Source organism: Macrotis lagotis, chromosome X, assembly GCF_037893015.1.
Source record: "Macrotis lagotis isolate mMagLag1 chromosome X, bilby.v1.9.chrom.fasta, whole genome shotgun sequence".
NCBI classification, from domain to species: domain Eukaryota; kingdom Metazoa; phylum Chordata; class Mammalia; order Peramelemorphia; family Peramelidae; genus Macrotis; species Macrotis lagotis.
The window spans coordinates 320,275,209-320,295,320 of record NC_133666.1 but is presented as its reverse complement, the minus strand read 5'-3'; the positions used below and the strand labels follow the sequence as shown (position 1 = coordinate 320,295,320).

The window sequence follows — 20,112 nt, the reverse complement described above, 5'->3', positions numbered from 1 at the left end:
GAAAATTAAAGCAAAAATTAGGAACTATTTTACTAAACCACATAGTAATAAAGCTTCCAATATAAGTGAAAGATATGAACATTTCAGTAATTTCAAATCACTCAGACTAACTGAAGAGGAAATAAAATACTTAAATGATCTCATTTCAGAAAAGGAAATTAAACAAGTCATCAGTGAACTCCCAAAAGAAAAATCATGAGGACAAGCATTTAAAGAAAAATTAATTAAAATAATATATTGGGGGGAAAATAGGTGAAGAAGAAGTCCTATCACAAATTTGGTGCTGTTATTTAAATAAGGAAGAAAACAGAAAAAGAAAATTATAGAACAATTTCTCTGATGTATTTAAATGATGATGCAAAAATAATAAAATATTAGCATATAGATCATATCAATCTATCATGAGGAAAATTCACTAAGAGTGAATGACTTATACCAGAAATGTAATGTTATTAAAATATTAGGAAAACTATCAGCATAAGTGAACTTATACCCAAATAACAAAGCTAACAGATATCATATGATTATTTGAATATATTCTGAAAAAAAACTTTTGACAGAATATTGCATCCATTCTATTAAAAAAACACTAAAAACAGAAATAAATTGATTTTTCCTTAAAACAACATAAACCATCAATCTAAGATCATCAACAAGTATCATATGCAAAGGAGGTAAGCTGGAAGTCTTCCCAATAAGAACAGAGGTAAAACGAAGATTTCTTTTATCATCATTGTCATTTAATATTGTCTTAGAAATGTTAGCTTTATCAATTACAGAAGAAAAAGAAATGGAAGGAATTTTAATAGGAAATGAGGGACACACAGCTCTCATTCTTTGGAGAAGATGTGATGGTTTGCAAATCTTAGAGAATCAGCTAAAAAATTACTTGAAAAAATTAAAAATTTCAGCAGAGTTGCAGGCTATAAAATAAACCCATGCAAATAATCAGGGTTTCTATATATTATTAACAAAATCCATCTGCAAGATATAAAGAACTTCTATTTAAATGAATAGTCAATATAAAATTTTGGGGAGTCTATCTGCCAAGAGCAACCAAAGAACTATATCAACAAAATTATAAAATCTTTTTTCATGAAATAAACTGAAATCTAAAGACTTTGAAAAATAAATCAGTTGTTCATGGGTAGGAAGAGCTAAAATAATAAATATGGCAATTCTACACAGTTAGATTACATCTTCAGTACCATACCACTCAAATTACTAAAATTATTTCTTAGTGCTAGAAAAAATAATAGTAAAATTCATCTGGAATGAATTAAAATTCAAGAAAATAAAAGGAATTTCTAAAAAAAGGAAATGACAGGTAGTCAGATCATAAAGCAGCTGTCGTCAAAAGAATTTAACACTGGGTAAAAAATAGAGTGGTGGATTAAGGGAATAGATTAAGTATAGAACACTAAGTAGTAAATGACTATAATAATCTTCTATTTGATGAATTCAAAGACTAGTTTCTGGTATAAGAGTTTTCTTTTGGACAAAAACTACAGAAAAACCTAAAAAAATTAGCATGACAGAAACAAGTTATAGATTACCATCTCACACCCTTTACCAATTTATGGTCAAAATGTGTACATAATTTAAGGATAAAAATTTGTATTATAATCTAATTAGGAGAGCAAAGCATAGTTTATCTGTCCCATCTGTGGAGAAGCAAAGGAGACACAGAAATCAGAAGAAATGCATAGTGGATGATTTAGATTACTTTTAGTTTTAAAGGGTTTTTGCAAAAAAAAAAAAAACAACCAAAACAAACCAAAGCAACCAAGATTAGAAGAAAATCTGTAAACAATTTTTGACTGCCATTGTTCCTGGTAAAGATCTCATTTATCAAGTCTACAGAAAACTGAGTCAAATTTGTAAGAATATAAGTCATTCCTCAATTGATAAATGAACAAAGAATATGAATAACCTGTTTTCTGTTGAAGAAACTATATAAAAATACTCCAAGTTACCATTATTTAGAAAAATACAGATTAAAAAACCTCTGAGGTACCACTTCATACCTATCATGTTGGCTAATGGGATAGAAAAGTTAAACAACTAATGTGGAAGTGGATTTGGGAAAAATGGGACAATAATTCACTTTTGATTTAGTTGTGAACTGATGCAACCATACTGGAGAATATTTTGGAATGATGCACAAAGGATCATAAAACACTGTATACTCTTTGATCCTGTCATAAGACTGTTAGTTCTATATTCCAAAGATATCCAGAAAGAGAAAAAAAGACCCCTTTGTCCAAATATATTTATGGGAACTCTTTTGTGGTGGCAAAGATCTAGAAATTGAGGGAATATCCATCAAATTGGAGAATGACTGAACAAGTTGTTTCATATGATTGTAATGGAATACTATTGCACAATAAAAATTACTAAATAAAGAAATGAATTTCAGAAAAAAAGCTGGGAAGAAAAATGAACTGCTGCTGAATATAATGAACAAAATCAAGAGAATATTGAACATAGTAACAACAGCACTGTATGGCGATCAACTGATAGACGTAGCTCTTCTCAGAAGGCAATGATCCAAGACAATTCCAAACTCATGATGGAAAGACTCTAGCAAAAGAACTAAAGGAGTCTGAATGCAGATTGATACATAGTATTTTCACTTTCTTTTATTCTTCTTTCACACGATGAATGTAGGAATATGTTTTACATGATTGCACATACATATAATCCATATCAGATTTCTTCTCCTTGGATAGGACTAGGAGAAGGAGGGAGGAAAATTATTATTAATATGAATGTTGAAAACTATCTGTACATGTGTGGAAAAAATGAAATACTACTTTCATACACATACACAAACCCACAGAAGGTATCACTGATAAGTAGCTTTGTGTACAGAACTTGAGTGAGAAGAAGTGTACTACATCTTGAGGTAAATGATTCCATCTTTGGATAGCTCAAATGATTAGGGATGTTTTATTTATATTGAACTTAACTCTGTCTTCTAAAACTTTACTTCTTGCTATTCCTTTTGGATCTGAAAATACCAAGTTTAATCCCTATTTCATAACACAATCCTTCAAATACTTGAAGATAGCTGTGAATATATAACCCATAAATCAGATGCTTCATGTGTGATTCATGAATAGATTGCAGGGGAATTAATGAATTTGGATATGAATGAATTTATGTTTTTAAAAACAAATGAATTTTAATTATATATATATATATATATATATATATATGTAATTTTAAGCCTTTAAAAGCACAAATGTAAGAAGGCATTCAAAATTTTCACCCTACTGCCAAAGGGGTCCATGAAGCAAACAAGATTATTAGTCCTCATTGGATGTATTCTCTGTCCTAGGACAACCAACTTTATTTCTTTAATATTTCCTCATTTAGCATAATCTTTAGTTCTCCCACAGCCTTCTTCTCAGCAATCTTCCAAAAATGTGAATATATGTACATTAAATATACAAGGCATAGATCAGATAATGTATCCCTTCCCCCATAATAGTAATAATTATTATTATTTATTGTTATTATTGTAAAGTACAACTTTTCACTTGGAAAAAGTTAAACAGGGAGTGTTTCATTGTTATGGTCAATCTTTATAGGGCAGAATTTGATACAATGTCATTTAACAAGTAGTTGTCAAATATTGTCAAATTTAAATTTGAAAGACAGCAGTACCAAAGAATTAATCAATATTTATTATGTGTCTATCATTGACCAAGCCCATTTTAGTACCAAATAATACCAAAGCAAAAGTAAAAGTTCCACACCCGAGGTAAATTATATTTTATTAGTGCACTATCGTAATATCATTGTTTAATTTAATTTAAGGGGTATTGTAAAGTGAAAAGTTTCATGGTGAATCTAATGGATTCAGTCTGGCAGGAGTTCCTGGAATCATGTTGGCAATTGGAGCTAAAGAAATTTCATTTTCAAAAAACTTCAGCTTTGGAAAGATTGTATAACATTAAGGACTATTGCTTTTTCCCCAGAAATGCTATGAGTTTGGGTTTTTTATTTAGGTTTTTGCAAGGCAAATGCAGTTAAGTGGCTTGCCCATGGCCACACAGCTAGGTAATTATTAAGTGTCTGAGACCGGACTTGAACCCAGGTACTCCTGACTCCAAAGCTGGTGCTCAATCCACTGTGCCACCTAGCCTCCCCGACTTTGGGTTTATTAATCATTTGGCAGATATTATTTCTACTCATGCCATTACTCCTCATCCTCCTCTTCCTTATTTCATACACACATATACTTATATGTATATAAATGTATGTATATAGATGCATATATATAATTTATTATATAGAGAAATATACACACATATGTACATATATGTATATGTATACGTGTATAAATGTATATATGTGTGAATAAAATTCTGCACCTTGCTACCTTTGATAACATATGCATCATTAGTTCTAAGGAATAACGAATGTTCAAAGAATGTTAGATTGTGTGTGTATTTGTTAACAATAATTCTTTCAAAGGTATTTGTCTTCATAAAGTTATTATTATTATTATTATATGAATTCTTTTGGATCTAATTTCATTTTAGTCACTTACTAAAATTCTTCAAGTTATTCATTTTTACAATTGTTCTTCTGGTCCTACATATTCTGTTTTGTATCCCTTCATAAAAGTCTTTCTATTGCTTTTTTGAAATCATCTATTTCTTCAATCTTAGAACAGAATTGCATTTATATACATTTTTATCTTTTGGATTTCTTCTTCAACTGGGACAACTTACAGCAATAAGGTTGTCCATATCTTCCAGCAACTAAAGACTGAATTAGCATCAGTCAAAGACTAGGCAGACAATATAGAATTTCAAAATGAGGAAGCATTTGTTTGAGACTCCTGGGAATTGGCTGGCATATGCTCAGAAATACTAAAATATGGTGGACTATTCCTGAATAAACAGATGAAGATGGAGTTGGTAGAGTTGTAGAAATAGTTCTTTAACCATACTTTGTAATATGCAGTTCCCAAGGTGCCCTCCTACATCTGTTCCACATTTTGTCAGGAAACCATTTGAGAGACTGAAATTCTGCATTATAGAAAGTTGTGCTATATAAGAGAAAAATCTGAAGCCTTGTTGTTTTCCCTAAAATGTATAATTAAAATGATTTTGCTTTTTTTTTCATTGCCTCCCTGAAAGAATTTAACAGCATTAAAGAGAATAAATAAAATGCAGCCAAACAATGTACGAAATATTTTAAGTAAGCCTACTTTGGGAGGAATCTTGGGAATGTTAATTGACTATTATTTAAGACCTCCAAGTAAATACTGATTAGTGATCAGAAAAAGGCTTCACTTTTAATTTTCAGCTAAATATTGAAGTACCTTGGAATGCATTAGGCTGCTTTTGCATAGCTTGGAATTCTCCACATTATTTTTCTCTTATTTCTGTTGGTCAGGTTTTGCCTTCCACTGCTCTACTCTTAAACTTCAATTGCCCCAGAGACAACATCATGAAAATAGATCACTATTTCATTCTAGCTTCTGCATTCTGATTTGCTTATATATATATATATATATATATATATATATATATATATATATATATATATATGAATTTTTAGCTCAAGCTTTGAGCTTTTAAAAGATGTCTCTTTCACAGATTGATTTAAAATTATTTTGTGATATTTTACATCAATTTTGATAATAATTGTAATAACGAAAACAATAATCATAACCACTAATATTTATAAAGCACTAATGTTTTTGATATATTTTTATGTGAAATTTTTTTCTTTCAATATTAAATAATCATATAAAATTATGTCATCATCTTTATCACTTCCATGGCTAAACAATCAATCTCTGGGATCTGGACTATGGATAAATTGCCTCTTCAAATTTGAATACTCTGATTTCAAGAGAGGAATGACAGCCTATTAACAATATTGTAGTTGCAGACTTTTATGCTTTGAAAAACTTGCAAGTGTTTCTGCTCCATTTGTCATAGATAGCCTTTGACAATCCAGTATCATTTGCACCAATGGTGCCAAACTCAAATACAAACCAATACCTGTGGGATACATATTGACTTATGCAATAACTGTGACTGTTCAAATATATTATTTGATGATATAATTAAAATGATGACTCCAATAGGGAGTCATTTAGTCTAAATAGTCATAATACCCCTAAAACATACAGGTAATAAGAGTTTTGTATTTGACTACTATTCTTACTTATGTTAATAATTGTGGCTTATAATTGGCTAAAACTCCTGGTAGATTGTAGCAGTCTTTCCTTTTCTCTCATCTCAGAGGAACAATTCACAGCCTCATACAATTTCAGGTTCTGATAAAGGTACTTTCCCAAGTGAGTCTGGTATTAGTGTGACTGGAAATTTCTCTCCATATCTGAATCTAATTAGGATTGTTCCATACCATTTGTGAAATTGATTACCTATGCTCAACCCAGCCCTGATAGTATCCCAAATTAGAAAATTCACTTTTCTTATTGCCTTTCCTTTGATTTAATTAGATTTCTTGCATCCTGAGGCCAAATTTTGTGAACCTCCATTGCCATCTAGTTATGAGTATAAGTGTATATATATATATATATATATATATATATATATATATATATATATATAAATTTATATATATATATGTATATATGTGTGTGTGTATATATATATGTAGACATGTATGTGGAGGGGGAGAATGAGAGGAGAGAGAGAGAGAGAGAGAGAGAGAGAGAGAGAGAGAGAGAGAGACCTTTGAAATTCTTGCTTTCTGTGTCACATAATAAAGTTCATATTGGTACTTGCTTCCTAAAGAACATTTTTCTGTGAACTCCAAATTCAGGGTTTGGCTTTACACTGAACTGTGAGACCTAATAATGCCACTAATGAAATCAAAATGTTAACTTTTTATGCTTTATAGTGGTTTTGGGGTATTTTGATAAATATTTCCTATACATTTTAATCTGGTTTAATCCACACTTAAGAGTTTTGTTAGTGGTTTGTGGGATATGACTTTGACACCTCTGACTAATATATGATGAGGCATCAGAGTTGAATTTTTAACATGTATGTTAATAAGGAATAATAAGTAGGTAGTTCAAGAACTGGATTGGAAGTCTTTCTTTTAGGTTTTTTTTTGCAAGGCAAACGGGGTTAAGTGGCTTGCCCAAAGCCACACAGCTAGGTAATTATTAAGTGTCTGAGACCAGATTTGAACCCAGGTACTCCTGACTCCAAGGCTCGTGTTTTATACACTGTGCCACCTAGCCGCCCCTAGGATTGGAAGTGTTATCCTAAAAAGGATCCTAAAGGAAGGTATTCATAATTATCTGGAATGTCTGTATAACATTTAAAACATCTTTCAAATAAGCACTCTTCTTTCTTATATTTAAGACAGGTCCTTATCACCTCATAATTGAAATTTTCCTATTGTGTCTATGTGACTTATGTGTCTCTCTACATCAGTCCATTCTACAATCAGACACTACAATATAGATCATGTCATGCCACCTGCCAACAAAATACACATACATGCAATGAATAAACAACAACAAAAAACAAAAATAAAAAACCTCTAGTGCCTCCTGAATAACTTCAGGATCAAATGGAAAATGTTGTTTGTCACTGAATGTTTTTCATAGCCTTGACCAATGCTCTTAAACCTTCCTCCCTGAAAGTGCTTTTTGATTCATTGACAATGGACTTCTGGTTGATTCATTAACAAGACACTGCACCTCTTGACTCTTGAGGAAATCCACAGGTTACTTTCCTTTTTAATGTTCTCTTTCCACTGCACTTGACTTTCTAGGTTTCCTCTGAGTGCCACTTAACATTTCATTTTTTGCTAAAATTTTAGATCAACTTTTTAAAAAATCTAAGGCCTGTCCTCTGCTAATTATTTCCTATTTGTCCTGAAGATAGTTTGTTTTTTATATCTTTGTTTAAATGTTGTTTCTTGATTAAAATATAAGCTCCTGGTAGGCAAGAAATTTCCTTTGACTTTATAGTACTAACACTTAGCACCATGTTTAACACATAGTAGACATCTGATAAAATTTTATAGATTGATTTGTGAAGATACAGATTAAATTTAATAAGAAAAGAAAGTATGAAAATATCTCAATGGAGAGAGTATCAATGAATTTAGTTAATTTTTCATAAAAGAAAAAATTTGCTCTATCTTCTTTTCTTTAATTGGACCATGTAACCTTCTTCTCTATTAACTCTCTTGTTTTTATGATTTTTTCAAAGATGTCAAATAACAGAATCATATTCACTAATTTTTCTGTTCTATTTCCATTTAATTCATTGGCTATATAAATAGCAGAGTGGATTAAAAAACAGAATCCTACAATATGCTGCTTACAATTTGAAGCAGAGAGATACATACAGAGTAAAGGTAAAAGTTTGGAGCAAAATATATTTTGCTTTAGCTGAAGTTAAAAAAAAAGCAGGGTTAGCAATCCTTATCTTAGACAAAGCAGCAGCAAAAATATATAGCTTTAAAAGAGATAAGTTAGGAAACTTTATCCTCCCAAAAGGTACCATAAACAATAATCATTTCAATACTGAATATATATGCACCCAGTTGGACAGAACCCAAATTATTAGAGGAGAAGCTGAAAGAACTACAGGAAGACATAGACAGCAAAACTCTATTAGTGGGAGACCTCAACCTCCCACTCTCAGATCTAGATAAATTGAATCATAAAATAAACATGAAAGAAGTTAAGGAGGTAAACAGATTGTTAGAAAAATTAGATATGGTAGACTTATGGAGGAAACTGAATGGGTATAGAAAGGATTATACCTTTTTCTCTGCAGTACATGGAACTTATACAAAAATTGACCATGTACTAGGACATAAAAACCTAATGATCAACTGCAGAAAGGCAGAAATAGTTAATACATCTTTCTCAGATCACAATGCAATAAAGGTCATATGCAATACTGGGCCAAGGAGATATAGACCCAGAAAAATTGGAAACTGAATAACCTCATTTTAAAAAATGAGTGGACCAAAAAACAAATTATAGAAAGAATTTACCATTTTATCCTAGATAATGATAATAATGAAACAACATACCAAAACCTATGTGATTCATTTAAAGACACTATCAGGAGATATATTATAGCTTTAAATGCTTACAGGAATAAATTGGAGAAAGAGGAAATCAATGAACTAAACATGCAACTAAAAAATTTAGAGAAAGAACAAATCAAAATCCCCAATTAAATACCAAATTAGAAATTCTAAAAATTAAAGGAGAGATTAATAAAATCGAAAGCAAAAAACTAATTAATAAATAAAACCAAAAGTTGGTATTATGAAAAAAACAATAAAATTGATAAATCTAAGGTCAATTTGATTAAAAAAAAGAAAGAAGAAAATCAAATTGCTAGTATCATGAATGAAAAAGGTGAACTCACTGCCAACGAGGAGGAAAGTAAAGTAATAATTTGAAATTATTTTGCCCAACTCTATGCCAATAAATATGATAATCTAAGTGAAATGGATGAACATTTAAAAAATACAAGTTGCCCATGTTAAATGTAGAAAAGATTAAATACCTAAACAACCTTATCTCAGAAAAACAAATTCAACAAGCCATCATTGAACTCCCTGAAAAGGAGGGAGAATGTAAATTCTGTGTAAATTCTATGCAATAGATTTAGCCCATATAGGGAATAAAATATATTTCCACTCGGGTTTAAAATTCTACCCTAATCACCTGGGAAGGGAAGGATTGGGAATGGGAAAAATAAGGGAAGAAGGGACTAATAAAAGGGAAGGCAAAGATATAAGCGAAAATAAACAGAAATTTAAACTTCAAAAGAAAAGTTAAAGTGGAAAGAAAGTAAAATTTTGCTGAGGAAGAATAAGAGAAAATGAAAGAGAAAAATATAATTTAAGAAAGATAGCATGGTGGGAAAAATAGAATTAGAAATCTTAACTGTAAATGTGAATAGGATGAATTTTCTCATAAAATGGAAGCAGATAGCAGAATGAATTAAAACAATATGTTGTTTACAAGAAAAAATTGAAGCAGAGGGTTATATAATAGGGAAAGGTAAAATGGTAGAACAAAATATATTATGTCTCAACTGAAGTAAAAAAAAATAATTGGGGTAGCAATCCTAATCTCATATAAAGTAAAAGCAAAAATCAATCTGATTAAAAGGGATCAGGAAGGAAAATATATCTTCTTAAAAGTCACCATTGGTAATAAAGCTATATCATTACTAAACATGTATGCATCTAGTGGTATAGTATTCAAATTCCAAGAGCAAAATCAGAATAATTTACACAGACACATAGATAGCAAAACTTTAATAATGGGGGACATCAATCTCCCTCTCTCTGAACTAGATAAAACTAACAACAAAATAAACAAGAAACAAGTTAAGAAGATGAATGAAATCTTAGAAAACTTAGATATGATAGACCTCTGGAAAAAACTTAAGGGTATGGTAAAGAATATACATTATTCTCAGTAGTGAATGTCACATTCACCAAAATTGACCATGTGTTAGAGCACAAAAACCTTATAATCAAATGCAGAAAGGAAGAAATAAAAAATACACACTTCTTAGACCATAGTACAAAAAAAACTACATGTAATAAAGGGTCATGGAAAGATAAATCAAGAACTAATTAAATAACTTTTTCCTTGAATAATAGGAGGATAAAATAGCAAATAGAAATAATTGATAATTATATCCAAGAAATTTATAATATTGAGATATTACCAAAATTTATTGGATGCAGGTAAAACAGTTTTTAGGGGAAACTTTATAACTCTAAATGCCCATATGAATAAAATAGAGAAAGAGGATATCAATGAATTCATTGTGCAACTAAGAGAGCTAGAAAAAGAACAAATTAAAGATAACCCAATTAAATAGCAAATTAGAAATTCTGAAAATCAAGGAGGAGATTAATAAAACCCTAAAGCAAAAATAACCCATTTATCTCATAAATAAAACTAAGAGTTGGTTTTATGAAAAAGCCAATAAAATAGACAAACCTTTTTTAATCTAATATTTTAAAAAAAGAAAGAAAATATCAAAATTACCAGTATCAAAAATGATATGGGTGAACTAACCTTCAATAAGGAGGCAATTAAACAGATAATTCAGACGTACTTTCCCAAGTGTATACTAATAAATTGGCTAACTTTAGTGAAATAGTTGAATATTTATGAAAATACAAATTGCCCAGATTAGGAGAAGAAGAAATAAATTTCTTAAATAACCCCATTTCAGAAAAAAGAATTTGAAGTAACCATCAATTAACTCCCTAAGGAAAATTCTCCAGGTCCAGAAGAATTTGGAAGTGAATTCTAAAAACTTTAATGAATTAATTCCCATGCTACATAAAATAAAAAAATAGGAGAGGAAGGAATTCTGCCAAACTCCTTTTATGATACTAATATGATGCTGATCTCTGAACCAGGAAGAAGCAAATCAGACAAAAATTTAGGGAACAATCTCACTATTGAATATTGATGCAAAAATCTTAAATAAAATTTTAGCAATGAAACTAGAACAAGTTATTATTAGGATAATACACCATAATCAGGTAAAATTTATACTAGGTATAAAGGGATGATTCAATTTTAGGAAAACATTTCACATAATTAAACATATCAAAAGCAAAACCAACTAAAATATAAGATTATCTCAATAGATGCCGAAAGAATGTTTGATAAAGTACAACATCTATTCCTATTAAAAGCATTAGAAAGTTTAGGTATAAATGGAGTTTGCCTTAAAATAATAAATATAAAACCATCAACAAATATTATATGTAATAGAGATAAACTCAGAGCATTTCCAATAAAATCAGTGGTGAAACAAGGATGGTCAGTATCACCATTATTATTCAATATAGTATTAGAAATGCTACCCATAGCAATAAGAGAAGAAAAAGAATACATAATATTTCATATAGCATTAGAAATGCTTTCATTAGAAATAAGAGAAGAAATTGAAGGAATCAGATTTGGCAATGAGGAAGCAAAATTTTTACTCTTTGCAGATGATATGATAGTATACTGAGAAAACGTGAGGAAAAATCAACTAAAATTTACATGAAATGATTTATAAATTCAGCAAAATAGCAGGATATAGTAGAAACCCACCTAAATCATTGGCATTTCTATATAGATGAACAACAAAGCTGAAGAGCAATAGGTAGAGAGAGAAAAACCATTTGAAATAACATAGACAACATTAAATGCAAACCCAGACAACTGTATGAGAACAATTATAAAGCACACCTTGACCAAATAAAGTGAAATTTAAGTAATTTGAAAAATGTCAAATGTTCATGGGTAGGTCCAGTTAATATAGTAAAAATGACAATTCTACCCCAATTAAATTACTTATTCTGTGCCATTGCAATCAAACTACTAAATAAATACTTTTCTGAGCTAGAAAATAAAAAGGAACAAAATTCATCTGGAGCAACAAAAGGGCAAGAGTAACAAGGGGGCTGATGAAAAAAAAGGTAGAGGAAGGTGTCCTATCTCTACCAGATTTAAAAATTAATCTATAAAGTGGCAGTCATCAAAACTGCATAGTATTTACTAAGAAATAGAGTAATGGGGATAGCTAGATGGCACAGTGGATAGAGCACTAGCCCTGGAATCAAGACTACCTGAGTTCAAACCCTGCCTCAGACACTAAATAATTATCTAGCTGTGTGACCTTGGGCAAGTCCCTTAAGCCCATTGTGTTAAATTAAAATGAAAAAAAGAAATAGAGTAATGGATTAGTGAGTTAAGATAATTTCAAAAGAAGTCACAGTAACTACAGCACTCTACTATTTCAGAAACCCCAAGAAATCAGCTACTGGAATAAGAATTCATTATCTTCCAAAAATTTGAGGGAAAACTGGAAAATAGTATGGCCATAGAGCCATATTTCGCACTCTATACCAATATAATTTCAAAATGGGTACAAGATTTGGACATAAAGAGTGATACCATAGATAACAGACAAAGAAGTACTATATTTATCAGGTCCATGGAAAGAGAATAAATTTATGACTAAATAAGAATTATAGCATATTATAAACTGCAAAATTAATGATTTGACCACATTAAATTAAAAATGGTTTGCTCTAATAAAATCAGTGCTGCCAAAATTAGAAGGAAAGCAGAAAGCTGAGAAACAATTTTCACAACTAGGAGTTGTATATCTAAAATATATAGAGAATTTCATTAAATTTATAAGGTCACAACTCATTCCCCAATTGCTAAATGTTCAAAGGATATGAACAGACAGATTTCAAATGAAGAAATTGAAGTTATATGTAATCATTTGAAAAAATGGAACAAATCATTATTGATTAGAGAAATAAAAATTAAAACAACAGTGAGGTATCATTTCACACCTATCAGATTGGCTGAGATAAGAAAAAGGAAAGATGACTGCATAGGCAATACCTTGGACAACAACAAGCAAGGGATCAGACACCAGTCCCAGCAAAATAAAAACTTGAATCTATACACCCTACACACCAGGAGCAGAACTATAACAAGGATGAATAAAAAAATAAAAAAGAGTGCTCACAATAGAAAAATATTTTATGCAAAAAAGTGACAGCAATGCCATGGCTGAAGAAGAAATCAGTGAAAAATCATTCACAGGGGAGGTATCAAAATAGTCTATAAATTAGACTGAAATATAAAAGCTCTTTGAAGACCTTAATAAAGAATTTAAAAACCATAGAAGGGAGGAAGAAGAGAAGAAGTAGCTTCCAAGATACTAATGGAAAAAATAAATGAGTCATGCAGGAAATTATGAAAAGTTGACCAAAGATATCAACTCCATTAAAAGTAAAAATAACCAAATGGACAAGGAAACACAGAAGCTAATTGAAAAAAAATGAAAGCTTAAAAATTAGAATTGAATAAACAGAAACGAATGAATGTACAAGACTTCAAGATTCCATCAAACAAAATGAAAAGACTGAAAAAATTGAAAAAAATACAAAGTACCTTTTGGGACAAACAAATCACCTGGAAAATAGACCCAAGAGAGACAATCTACCAATGATAGGATTACCAGAAAGCCTGGACCAACAAAAGAACCTGGTAAACAACATGCAGGAAATTATAAGGGAGAACTGCCCAAATCTACTAGAGCAAGATAACAAAATAACAATTGCAAGAATCCAAAGAACACCCCTTGATAGAGAAACCCCAGGATAAAAACTCCAAGGGCTGTAATAGCCAAATTCCAGAGCTCTCAAATAAAGGAGAGAATATTACAACAGCAGAAGGAAAACAATTTAAAAATATTTTACAAATGTGACCATTATCAGAACTCCTACTTATAAAGATTGTTTCCCAGGTTTCTATGTTTCTTCTGATTTTGGCAGCACTGATTTTATTAGTGCAACAACTTTTAATTTAAGTCAAAATCATTCACTTTGCAGTTTATAATGTGCCCTACTTCTTGTTTGATCATAAATTTGTCCCCTTTCCATATATCTGATAGAATATTTATCTATAGATTCACCCTTTATATCTATATCCTGTATCCATTTTTATCTTATTTTGGTAAAGGGTGTGAGATATGGGTCTATGACTAATTTTTGTCATATTACTTTTCAGTTTTCTCAATGATTTTTTGTCAAATAATGAGTTCTTATCCAAGAATCTAATGTCTTTGTGTTTGTCAAACTATAGATTACTGTAGCCATTTATTACTAATTATTTTGAGCCTATCCTACTCTATTGATCCATAACTATTTCTTAACCAATGTCACACAGATTTGATGACTACCATATTAGAGTATAGCTTTAGATCTGGTAGAGTTAAGTCACCTTCCTTTACATTTTTTCTCATCAGTTCCATTGCTATTCTTTATCTTTTGTTGTTCCAGATGAATTGCTACTATTTTTTCTAGCCTCAGTAAAATCATTATTTGATATTTTGATTGACATGACTATGAATAAGTAATTTAATTTGGGTAGAATTGTCATTTTATTAGCTCGACTTAATCATGAGTAATTGACATTTTTCCAGTTGTTTATATCTGACATTTTTGTGTGGGAAGTGCTATGTAATTGTGTCCATCCAGTTTCTCAGTTTGTCTTGGGAAGTAAATTCCCAAGTATTTTATGTTGTCTCCAGCTGCTTTAAGCAGAATTTCTCTTTCTATCTCTTGCTCTTGAGTTTTGTTGTTCATATGTAGGAATTTTGATGATTTATGTGTTTTTATTTTATATCCTGATACTTTGAAGAATTTGCTCATTGTCTCAAGGCGTTTTAAGATGATTTTCTCATGTTCTCTAAGTATAATATAATATCTTCTGCAAAGACTGAAAACTTTGCTTTCTCATTATCATTTCTGAATCCTCAATTTTTTTTTCTTCTCTCATTGATAAAATTAGCATTTCTAACACTATACTGAATAGAAATAGTGATAATGGACATCCTTGTTTCATTCCTGGTCTTATTGGAAATACTGAGTTTATCCCCATCACATAATTTGTTGATGTTTTAGAAAGATACTACTTATTATTTTATGGAAAACTTCATTTATTATTAAACTTTCTAGTATTTTTAATAATAATTGGTGGTTTTTATCAAAGATTTTTCAGTATCTATTTAGATAATCATATTATTTCTTTTTCTTTTGCTATTGATATGTTCAGTTATGTTGAGGGTTTTCCTAATACTTAAACATACCTTCCTACCTGATAGAAATTCTTCCTGATTAATCATGGTGTATTATCTTAGCAATAGCCTCCTGCAATCCCATTGCTAAAATTTTATTTAAGATTTTTGCATCAATATTCATTAGGGATATTTGTCTACAATTTTCTTATTTGATTCTGTATTTTTTCAATACATTTATTGTGTCTATTATTTTGATTATGTCATTCTTACTGTTTTTATTATATTTTATTTTATTATAGTCAATTATACTGATAGTTTTTTAGTTTTTAAGTCTTCAACTGTTTATTAAAAAGAATTCAGACAATAAAAAAATCCTCACTGTTCTGAACACAAATTGAAGTTTTCTTCAGCCTTGTGATAAGCCGAGTCAAAAAAAAAAAGCAAAAAAAAATCCAATAGTGTATTAAACATTTTGTTACTCGTTTTCCATACTGACAGTGCAAATACAAATTTGGTCTAAATGTACAGATTGACAAGCAACAATGTATAGCTGTTCTTCCTCCTCCATACTAAGAGATGTAAAAGTTTAAGGGTCGAACAATACCAAATGTATAGGCTTCATAACCACTTAAATTAGGGCTTCACTCGTTTTAGCTAAGATACATTTGGAACACTAACTAGTGATCATTTAAATACAACAATGTGAAGTGAATAATTTTTTTTTTAAAATAAAACATTAGTGGAAGAATCCTAAAGACACTCCAGGAAGTATAGCAATGTTGTCAGTTTAAGTTGTCAGCCCAATTAAATTTGCTTCAGCAGTTTGATTCTGTGTACTACAATCTGAACATTTCAAGATTCTCTTTAGGTCCACCCTGTTGAATCAGGGAGAAGTGATTTTAAAATGCCTTAAAATAAGCTAAGTTTTCTTATCATGTCAGTGTCTGTTATAAAGCAGTAAAGAGACATTTTTTTGTAAACTGCAATGACTGTGTCCATTGCCTATAGCTCAATTGATTTTTGGAAGTCTAGGAAAATGTTCATGCATAAAGTTATTGCCTCAGCTGACTTAAAACTGACCCATACATAGTACACACCAACCCTTAGTGAAGCCTTTTTAAAACAGATTGAAAATGGATTAAAGGAGGCAAATACAGTGTCTGCCTTTAGAACTACCAATGCAGGAATTATCTCAATTATGAAAATTTTGCAATGAAGTTATCTTTCTTTCCCAAAACCCTAAAGATGGCACTTTCTTCTTTACTCCAGATCTGGTATTTTTTCATCATTACTGTCTGGTGAATCATCATCTGCTCCATCTAATTCTGGTAAATCTACATCTTCATCAGCTCCCATGTTGTTCATCATCTCAGAGAAGCGATGAAAATTGGACACGTCTTCAACAGAATCATCTTCCCAATCTTTCCTATTATTGAAGTCCAAACTAAGCCAATTGAGCTTTCCCCTTTCTTTTGTTAACCTTGGCCATGACTGTCCAGATTCTCCTTTCCGTTAACAACATAAGATTGATCTGTCTGTTCTTTTATGCTTGGAGTCATTTGGATCAATATACTGAAAAAGGTCAATTTCATTTAAATGTTTAAAATTATCACTTCCTCCAAGACAACTGAAAGTAAGTTTGAATTTTTCAAAATTTACATTGACATCTTTACTGTCTTCAACACAAAATTCAATAAAGACATAGTCCTTCCCATCCTGCCACTTTGCCGAAGCAGGCTGCATTGTGAAAGGGTGGGGGGCGGGGCTGGTCTCTAGTTGCAGCAGGGATGGCTCCAGCTAGGTACCTCCTCCTCCTCAGGTCTCTGCTTCTCCTCTCCTCTCCTCTCTCTTGCTCTCTCCCCTCAGGCTGCCTGATAGTTTTTTTTTTTAAACGTATTCATTTATTTTTCTAACTACATGTAAAGACAGTATTCAACCATCATTTTTTGGTAACAGTTGTAGTAGCACATTTTTCTCCCTCATTCCCTTTCTTCCCTTGTGCCCCTCACAGAAAGCAATCTGACATATGTAATATATGTACAATAATATTAGATATATTTCCATATTAATCTAGATGTAAAATATCAGAACAATAAGGAAAAATGTGCATGAAAGAAAAAATTCCATAAAATATAAAACAAGTGTTAAAAAGTGAAACTGGTAAGTTTTCATCTACATTCTCAATCTATGGCTCTAGATGTGTATTGCATTTTCCATCACAACTCCTTTAGAATTGTCTTTGATTAGTGTACTGCTAAGGTGAGTAAATCCACCAAGTTTATCATCACACAATACTACTTTTACTTTTATTTTTTTTCAAAGAAAAATTTTATTTATTTTGAGTTTTTTAATTTTTCCCCTATTCTTGTTTTCCTCCCTCCACCACCCACAGAAGACAGTCTGTTGTCTTTACATTGTTTCCATGGCTTACAATGATCTAAGTTGAAGGTAATGAGAGAGAAAAATCGTATCCTTAAATAAGTAAAGTAAAGTATAAGAGATGGCAAAAGTACATAATAAGATAATAGTTTTTCCCCTAAATTGAAGGTAATAATCTTTGGTCTTTGTTCAAACTCCATAATTCTTTCTCTGGATAAAGATGGTATTCTCCATCACAGATAGCCAAAAATTGTCCCTGATGGAATTAGCAAGTCCATCAAGGTTGATCATCACCCCCAAGTTGCTGTGAAGGAGTACAATGTTTTTCTAGTTTTACTCATCTCATTCAGCATCAGTTCATGCAAATCTTTCCAGGCATCCCTGAATTTCCAACCCTCCTGGTTTCTAATAGAACAATAGTGTTCCATGGCATAGTTAATGCAGTTTCTTAAGTAATTCCCCAGTTGAAGGACATTCACTTAATTTCCAATTCTTTGCCACCACAAACAGGGCTGCTATGAATACTTATGTACAAGTGATGTTTTTAACTTTTTTCATCATCTCTTCTGGATATAGACCCAGGAGTGATAGTGCTGGGTTAAAGGGTATGTATTGTTTTTTGTTGCTATTTGGACATATTTTAAAATTGCAGTCCAGAAGGTTGAATGAGTTCACAGCTATACCTGCAATGCATTAGTGTCCCAGATTTCCCACATCCCTTCCAACATTGCTCATTTTCCTTTTTGGTAATATTGGCCAATCTGACAAGTGTGAGGTGGTACATCAGAGATGCTTTAATCTTCATATCTCTAAAAAGTAGTGATTTAGAAAAATTTTTCACATAACTATAGATTGCTTTTGATTTCCTCATCTGTAAATGCCTTTGCATATCCTTTGACCATTTGTAAATTGAGGTATGGCTTGCTTTTTTGAAAAATTTGAGTAAGTTCTCTGTTTATTTTAGAAATGAGTCCTTTGTCAAAAATACTAGTAGTAAAAAAAGTTTTCCAATTATTACATTTCTTTTTATCCTCGCTAGAGTGCTTGTGTCTATGTAAGAGCTTTTAAATTTGATGAAATTAAAATTATCTAGTTTGTTTTAATGATGTTCTCCATCTGTTCCTTGGTCATAAATTGCTTCCCTTTCCATAGATCTGACAGGTATACTACCTTTTGTTCTTCTAGTTTGCTTATCATATTTTTTTTTAATGCCTAAATCCTGTATCCATTTTGATCTCATCTTGGTGTAGGGTGTGATCCAAATTTCTTCCAATTTTCCCAACAGTTTTTCCTCAAAGAGAGTTTTTATCCCAATAGCTGAACTCTTTTGGTTTATCAAACATCAGATTATTATAATCATTTCCTACTATTGCAGATAATCTATTCCAATGATCTACCACTCTATTTCTTAGCAAATACTAGACGGTTTTGATGATTGATGCTTTAAAATATAACTTTAGATCTTGTAAGGTGAAGCCTCTTTCTTATACACATTTTTTTCATTGAATCCATGGAAATTCTTGATGTTTTATTTCTCCGTATGAATTTACTTACATTTTTTTCTAACTCATTAAAGTATTTTTTTGGGGGGGAATTTTGATTGGGAGGGGACTAAACAGGTAGTTTGGTTTTAGCAGAATTGTCATTTTTATTATACTTATTTGACCTATTCATGAGTTGTTCATGTTTGCCTAGTTATTTAAATCTGCTTTTATTTGTGTGAGAAGTGTTTTGTAATTGTTTTCAAAAATTTTTTGAGTCTGCCTTAGCAGGTAAACTCCCAGGTATTCTATATTGTCTTTGGTTACTTTGAAAGGGATTTCTCTTTCTAGCTCTTTCTGCGGTATCCTGCTAATCATAGATAGAAATTTTGAGGATCTATGAGGGGTTTTTTTTATATCCTGTGACTTTGCTGAAGTTGTTTATTATGTCTAGTAGTTTTTTAGATGATTGTTAGGGTTTCTCTAGGTATACCATCATGTCATCTGGAAAGAGTGAGAATTTTGTCTCTTCCTTCCAAATTCTAATTCCTTCTATTTCTTTTTTTCTCTTATTGCTGAAGCTAATATTTAAAATACAATATTGAATAGTAATGGTGATAATGGGCATCCTTGTCTCA

General features: G+C 30.9%; 1 pseudogene; it reads right to left on the bottom strand.

Annotated features, from left to right (window-relative positions):
- Positions 1–16,874: 16,874 nt before the first annotated feature.
- Positions 16,875–17,357, bottom strand: LOC141501459 (prostaglandin E synthase 3-like; annotated as a pseudogene).
- Positions 17,358–20,112: the final 2,755 nt, after the last annotated feature.